Here is a 7,523-nt window from a genome sequence, read left to right on the forward strand (position 1 = left end):
TCATCAGCAAAAGACACACCAAACCACTCGAATACTCGAGTCAACAACAAGCCATACGGTAAACCACCAGTTGATTTACCCTCAACAGATTCCAACATATTCTTTAAAATCAAATCACTTAAGTCAAATTTACGACCAGCCACCAACATAGCAACCACAACAATATCTTGAGAAGATAAATTAGAACGAGTCCCCAATCTCGGACTGACATTCTCTATAGACAACTTAAATATAGCTTGAGCCAGTGGGAGCAATTGTGTAGTTGACGGAAACGCATTTTCAGAAACAATTTCAGACCCGGTGATTAATTTTAATTGATCTTTGTGAGAGAAACCCTCAACATCCTTAGGTCCTCTTTTAGTGTGAATAGACATAGTAGATGGTGGAATCTTAAGTATAGCCTCCAAAAACATCGAGGACAGACAGATCTTCACATCCGACACATACGATACATACTGATCAGACCCAACTAACTGCAAATTCGCATAATACTCTCGAACTAGAGCAGGATAACAATTTTTAGGCATATCCACTAAAAATGACTGAAATCCTAAATCCTCAAAGAGCTTCACGATACCACAAGAATAAAAGGTTTTGCCAGAAAGAGGCTTACCCATGATGACTTTCCGACCCGCAAGACCACGGACTGCAAGAGCCTCTGACTTAACCTTCTTTTGCCCAGATTCAACACCTGCATCGCTTCGATTAACCCCGGATAACTCGTCGCCGCTTTCAATCGTAACCAACTCATCGTCTTCTTCGTCAATCAACTTGCGCTTTTGAGATGTCGGAGTAGGCTGAGGAGTGTGAGACTTGACATTTGCCCTAGTCTTCTTCCTCATCGCTAATCGCAACCCGATTGATGCTATTGTGAAAACGAAAGCTTTTCGGAGAAAGTGGGTGAAAACCCTAGCGTCTCGGGGTGGGTTGTATATGTAGTTGAAGAGGCGTGGAGTGAGTAGATATTTCAAAACTCTTTTAACAATTATCAGGGGAGTAGTTTTAGGAATCAAATTAAACGAAGTGATATTCCTAAAATAACTCATGTTTATCGACTAGATACCGAATTACTCACAAATGTTAACAGCACTTATCACTTATCACATATATATACTCATTGTAACTAATTTGAATTTTAAACTTATCATAAATTACACAGATAAGCACAAAGTCACGTATCAAAATTCAGCACAAAAATTCATCAGTCTAAGCACATAACGGTAATATCATTTATGAGCACAAATTTCAAATTAACACTTAAACTGACCGGCATGCAAAAATAACAAAAATTATGTAAAATGCTAGGAGTAAGCTGATAGTACCCGGACCATGCTTAAGAGCCTGCTGACTGCACATCACACATACCCAATTCCCTTCTCAACACAACATATCGTTCTTCAGGTAAAGGTTTCACTACGCCATATAAGGCCTACCGCAATGGTATGAACACGAGTGTTGCAAAATTATGTTGCATTAGAGACACTAATCCATATCTACCGCAACGATAACCATTCATGTCCATATGATGTTGCAATAGAGGAATATATGTGTTGCATAGAGTATTAGTAAAATAATTATTTATAATATGAGAATAAAATTTACATAAAATCAAAAAAAATATAAAATAATTAATTAAGAAAATATAATATATTAGACATGTAAAAGGCTTAATTTTGAAATGCAATATTAATTTTTATATAATCTCTTTAAAATAATAAATTTGAAACTAAGTAATTATGTATAAGATAATAATGCAACAATTAAATTTTTAAAAATATAAAATAAATAAAATAATCATATTTATAAGTAATTAAAAATTTAAAAATAAAGTAAATTACTAAAAATTTAAACAAACAAATTGAAAAATTGGGCGGCTCCTAAAAATTTGGGAGCGGCAGATTTCCCCCCTTTTCTCTTTTCAGTAGACACGCATACACACACTCACATTTCACTCCACAAACTCATCTCACTGCAGACACTCACCTCATTCTCTCCGCTGAAACTCACCGCTCTGGTCAAACTCACTTCTCTGCTCAAGCTTCTTCATTTTGTTTTTGACTATAATGTTTTGAGTTTTGTGTCTTTATTTTTCTCAGACCTTGAATTGAATTGGGATTTCACCGGAATTAGGGCTTAAATAGCTTTTTACTTTAATTGGGGCTTCGATTTGCTTGGATTTAAGGTACAATCCCTCTCTCTCCTTATCTCTCTCCATGTCTCTGCGATGCAGTCTCCCTCTTTCTCTCCCCCATCTGGCTTTCCCCACCTTTGTTAATTAGCCTAATCTGAAGTGCTAAGCACGTTAGTCCTAATTATTAAAAACCCCAAATGTCTGAACACTCTCTACTTCTTGATATTCAATATCCACCACCACAAACATTAGTTTCTCACGGATTGACCAACTGGGTCCCAGTTCTTTCTCTAGTGTAGTTGTTGAGGCACTTGGGTAGTTCAACCTCACAACTTCATTTTGTAAATTGAGGTATTCTTTGACAAGTTTTATTTTATTAATAGTTTTACAGATTTTCTTATTTAGGTGTGTGCTGATTTGTATATAAATTCAGGGGATTGTTGTTTTCTTGAATTTTACAGAAAAGAGAAGAAGATATAAAATAAATGGTGTGTATGCTTTTTTGTTTTGAATTGGAGCTCCTAAAGCTCTGGTTATCGCAGTTGTGGCTTTGTTGTTTTTTGGTAAAGGTCTTGCTGAGGTGAGTTTCTTTACTTTGAGCTTGAGGTATATATGCTTTACAATTTTTGTTTGAAGCTTATGTAACATTTGTGGCATCTATGGGTAATGATTGTCTCAAGGTCAACATGTACTTTGTGAGAGTCTACAGGTATTCAAAGATGGCTACTGATAAAGAAATTCCTGAGGTATATATGCTTTACAATTTTTGTTTCATTCATTACAAGTTCATAGATAACTGCACCAGTGTATATGAAGTGATCCTTACTTCAAAAAACATGACTTTAAAGATAAGTTGTAGTAGTATACAGAAGCTGCATAGGGTATATTCTAAAGCTCTCAGGTTCCTCCGACGAGAAGATCTTGTACACCTTGCTTATGGACTGTAAGTTTCAGATTCTGAAGATGTCTTTATGCTAATAATCCAACCAGGTAATCAATTTGTTTCAAATAATGCAAAATTTATTACGTATCTTAGTATCCGGATTTGCAGCATTTGATACAGTAGCTTAATAACAAAGGTCATTTGCTTCTATATGCCGGTTTAGTCTTTAGACTTGAGAACAAGAATTAAAGACACCTACGCCCCTCCCCTTGCCAGCATATAACAGCTTTTTAATGTAATGGACTGGTAGCTCGAACCTTAGTTATGTTAGAGATCACTATTTAGATGGAAGCAGTACTATGCTTATCATTTCCTTAATTCCATAACTAGAGTACTTGACTGATTGGTGAGAACTTAGAATACTGTGTTCTTTTATTTCAAGTATGTTTCACTTTGAGTGGGAACATGTACTCATTTCAATTTTTTTCCTTTCCAGGAGGATCAACAACTCTGGATAATCCGACAACTCCATCAGGTAATGAAATTATATAAAGTACTACTAGCATATGTATCATGAATTTCTGATATCTGGATTTGCATAATTTAATGGCTCTCAGAAGGTAAATTGTTTGCCTTGGGTTTTCTGATTTTCTGTATTGTGTATACTTAATTTATTATCAGTAGTCCCTTTATTGCAAAACAGTATTTGCATATACTGGTGATTGGTATGTCGACAAAAATAAATACCTGGTGACTGTGTTATTAATAATTGCTAAAATCAGTTTCTCCCACAAGCATGAAATTGGAAAATAATAATTGAATACACCATGATGAAAAAAAAATTAGGCCATATATGTAAAGTGTTTATGTTATCTTTATCTATCCTTATTTTTTGTGTGCTTGAACATTGTAGTGTGACCAATTAGAGGTGTGTACTTGAGATCAAGATGAACACTGAGGTTCAGCAGGCTTCTAGAGTTGATCATGGAATTCAGACCAATATGACGTCCACCTCATCTGCAGCCCCAACAATTAGTCCAAAAATTTCAAGGTTTGCAGCAAAGTCTGGATTTGTGATACCTAAAAATAAGTTGTTAGGCTCGCTGGTACCTGCATATCGGGGTAGTAAAAAGCCGGAAGAAACTGCTCCTATTAGTGACGAAAGTAGTAAACATTATCGGCGTAGTGTTTTGTGAAGATGTCAGCTAGCTGATCTGCTGTAGCCACAAATATTAATTTGACAGCACCCTTTGCAACATTATCTCTCAGAAAATGATGTCGAACATCAATGTGCTTTGTCCTTGAATGGTTGACTGGATTTTCTGAAATGTTGATTGTACTTGTGTTATCACAAAAGATAGGAGTTTGCTTGCATTTGATTCCAAAGTCCTTCAATTGTTGTCTCATCCATAGCATTTGAGAGCAACAGCTACCAGCTGCTAAATACTCCCCCTCAGCCGTAGATAGAGCAATTGAAGTTTGCTTCTTGCTTAACCAAGAAACTAAGCTTTGACCCAAAAATGCACAAACACCACTTGTACTTTTTCTATCAGTTTGACTACCTGCATAATCTGCATCACTATACCCAACAAGATCAAAAGCATTTGTGATAGGATAGAATAGACCCAAAGTAATGGTTCCACTTAAATATTTAAATATTCTTTTAACAGCTTGTAAGTGAGAATCCTTTGGTTTTGCTTGAAATCTAGCACAAACACAAACACTATACATAATATCAGGTCTAGAGGCTGTAAGATAAAGTAAACTACCAATCATACCTCTATACATTCGAATATCAACATCTTTACCATTTTCATCTGCTGTCAGCTGATAAGTGGTATTTATACACACTTATAGGCCTTCATTTCCACTTAAATTGGTTGATTGTACTTAAGTGTTTAGTGTCTTTTGATGTGTTTTTATTGTTTTTCTGTGCAGGTCACGAGTTGAGGTGATGAAGTGATTTTCTATCAGTTTAGGTTGGTTTTGGTGCATTATTTGCAAGAATAGAGAATTGTTGATTCACCGCGACTTGGGATTTTGTGGGTATATCTTCTACAAACCCTCACGAGAGCACACTCATCCACTAGAGCTATCTAGGGGTTTAAAGGGCTTGTTGCATATGCTAAATGCAACCGTGATCACCTACGGAAGTGGTACTAGAAGCGAGGAAGGACATGCACGCGAGAACGAGCGAGAAACGAAGAAACGGGGCTGCCATCACAGACAGTAGCGCGCCCGCGCTACTTGACAGCGCGCCCGCGCTATCCACTGGGACAACTAGCGCGCCTGCGCTAGTTTAGCGCGGCCGCGCCCAGCAGAAGTTCCCCGGGCCGATTTTTACAGCTTTTTAGCGGATTTTCGCAGCGGTCGAGGCCCGGTTGACTTGGTCAATGTATTTTCATTTCTCGTGTGTAAAACCCTAGCCTAGGAGAAGTAGTTTTAAAAAAAAAAAAAAGAAGAGAGAACAATATCGTAGTTAAGTATTATTCATTCAAGCACATTATCAGTTTGTATTAGATCGTTCTTCGCGAGGAAGTGACAGTTTCGAGCGAGATCGTGAACATCAATTCTGTAACGTGTGATCTTTATTATTAATTCAAGCATTTTTATTCCATTTAATTCTTGTCTTTATTCTATCATGTTTTCATTAGAACCCATGATGTCGATTGGTTCGATTATGAACTAACCGCCTTCATGGGATTCTAATGGATTTATCGATGTAATCTAGTATCGAATATTAATTACTTGATTGTGTGACGTACGTTGATTTCTTTGCATGAGCCGTGCTTATTCTTCTTAGGAGTGTAGCTAACTTCTAAGTTGTTTGTTAATTCTTTCTGAAGCGAGAGTGGATGATTGAATTTAGAACTATGCCATGTAAACATAGGATTATGTGAATGAAACATAATTTGTGGTAGACTTGAACTATTTTTATCACCCTGTGTAATCACGATAGATGACTTGCTATTTAAACCTCTCTGCTTACACTACCGCTATAGAGATATAGGGTCTGAGCTTTGTTGGTGTCTATGAGATTTCTGTCTTAATTGCGGATTTTGATTGGTATGATACGTGTGCAACGAGAGTTGGCATGTATTACTTTCGTGTTGTCTGATTAGGATAAACAGTCGCATGTTAATCAGTAATTTCAATTCTAGATGAATTCGATAATGAAGTTAGAATCCCATGTGTTTTCCTATTCTGAATTTGATTAGTAATTTTAGTTATTAGTATAAAAGAAACCATCCTTGTTAATTGACTTAGCAGTGATAATTGATCATACATTGTTGCATAGGTGCGTATTATTAATTCACCAGTCTCTGTGGGATCGAACTTAATATATTACTTGTGATCACGTGCGCTTGCGTGTAGATTTCACCGAACAAGTTTTTGGCGCCGCTGCCGGGGACTCGGTGTTAATTAATTAGTTTACGTACTTGTCATCAGTGTGCATTAAAATTCACTGACTAGGATTCTAATCTCTTCTCACTTTTCTTCTTTTCTTTATTTCAGGTACTTGGGTCGCGTTTATGCAAACACGTTCTCAAACCCGTAAAAGAAAAGCAATTGATTCATCTTCATCTTCTTCTTCTGATTCTGAAACAATGACAGAACCTGAAGCACAACCAGACAGTAAGGCATTGAAGGATTTCTCTATGCCAAAAATCGATGATATCCAATCAAGCATTGTTAGGCCTGCAATCGCAGCCAAAGCCTTTGAAATCAAACCAGGAACTATTCAAATGGTCCAGAACTCGGTACAGTATGGGGGTTCTCCTACTGAAGACCCCAATATGCATATACGGAATTTTATAGAGATCTGTGACACTTTCAAATTTAATGACGTCTCTGATGAAGCTGTGAAGCTAAGGCTTTTCCCATTTTCACTGAGAGATAAAGCTAAGGGATGGTTACATTCTTTACCACCTGGTTCGATTACTACATGGGAAGATCTAGCTCAGAAATTTCTCACTAAATTCTTCCCCATGGCAAAGACTGCTGCCCTACGAAATGCTCTATCTCAATTCTCTCAACAATCAGGAGAAACATTCTGTGAAGCCTGGGAGCGATATAAGGAGATGCTAAGGAAGTGTCCCCATCATGGCATGCCGGATTGGATGCAAATAAACAGTTTCTATAATGGTCTAGGACCTCAATCCAGACCTATGCTTGATGCTGCTTCTGGAGGTGCATTATGGGCTAAGAGTTATGAAGAAGCTTATGATCTTATTGAAATGATGGCTGCTAATGAATATCAGAACCCTACTCAAAGACTTACTCAAGGGAAGGTAGCCGGAATTCTTGATCTTGACACGTCTACAGCTATAGCAGCTCAACTTAAGGCTCTCACGATGAAGGTTGATTCTCTGGCTCACCAAGGAATTCAACAGCCAATCTCTATTTGCGAATTATGTGCTGGTACTCATGCTACCGATCAGTGTGCCATTTCTAGTGAATCAGCACAATTTGTGAGCAACTTTCAGAGAGGTCAACAGCCTGCTCCAG

At 37.2% G+C, this 7,523-nt stretch overlaps 1 long non-coding RNA gene and 1 other non-coding gene across 8 annotated transcripts; one reads left to right on the plus strand and one right to left on the minus strand.

Annotated features, from left to right (window-relative positions):
• Positions 1 to 1,860: 1,860 nt before the first annotated feature.
• LOC108209484 (uncharacterized) lies at positions 1,861 to 5,636 on the plus strand. Of its 7 annotated transcripts, XR_010284653.1 has the most exons (5): positions 1,861 to 2,014; positions 2,097 to 2,482; positions 2,593 to 2,711; positions 2,812 to 3,549; positions 3,928 to 4,388. It is a non-coding gene; the product is annotated as an uncharacterized LOC108209484 (long non-coding RNA). The 7 variants fall into 7 exon arrangements; XR_010284648.1 differs by adding an exon at positions 4,953 to 5,636 and having other exon boundaries at positions 2,097 to 3,549; positions 3,928 to 4,065; XR_010284656.1 differs by having other exon boundaries at positions 2,097 to 3,121; positions 3,511 to 3,549.
• Positions 5,637 to 7,018: 1,382 nt separating this feature from the next.
• On the minus strand, positions 7,019 to 7,125 carry LOC135150036 (small nucleolar RNA R71). The gene has a single exon (XR_010288390.1). It is a non-coding gene; the product is annotated as a small nucleolar RNA R71 (small nucleolar RNA).
• Positions 7,126 to 7,523: the final 398 nt, after the last annotated feature.

Source organism: Daucus carota, chromosome 1, assembly GCF_001625215.2.
Source record: "Daucus carota subsp. sativus chromosome 1, DH1 v3.0, whole genome shotgun sequence".
In the NCBI taxonomy this organism is placed as follows: Eukaryota; Viridiplantae; Streptophyta; class Magnoliopsida; order Apiales; family Apiaceae; genus Daucus; species Daucus carota.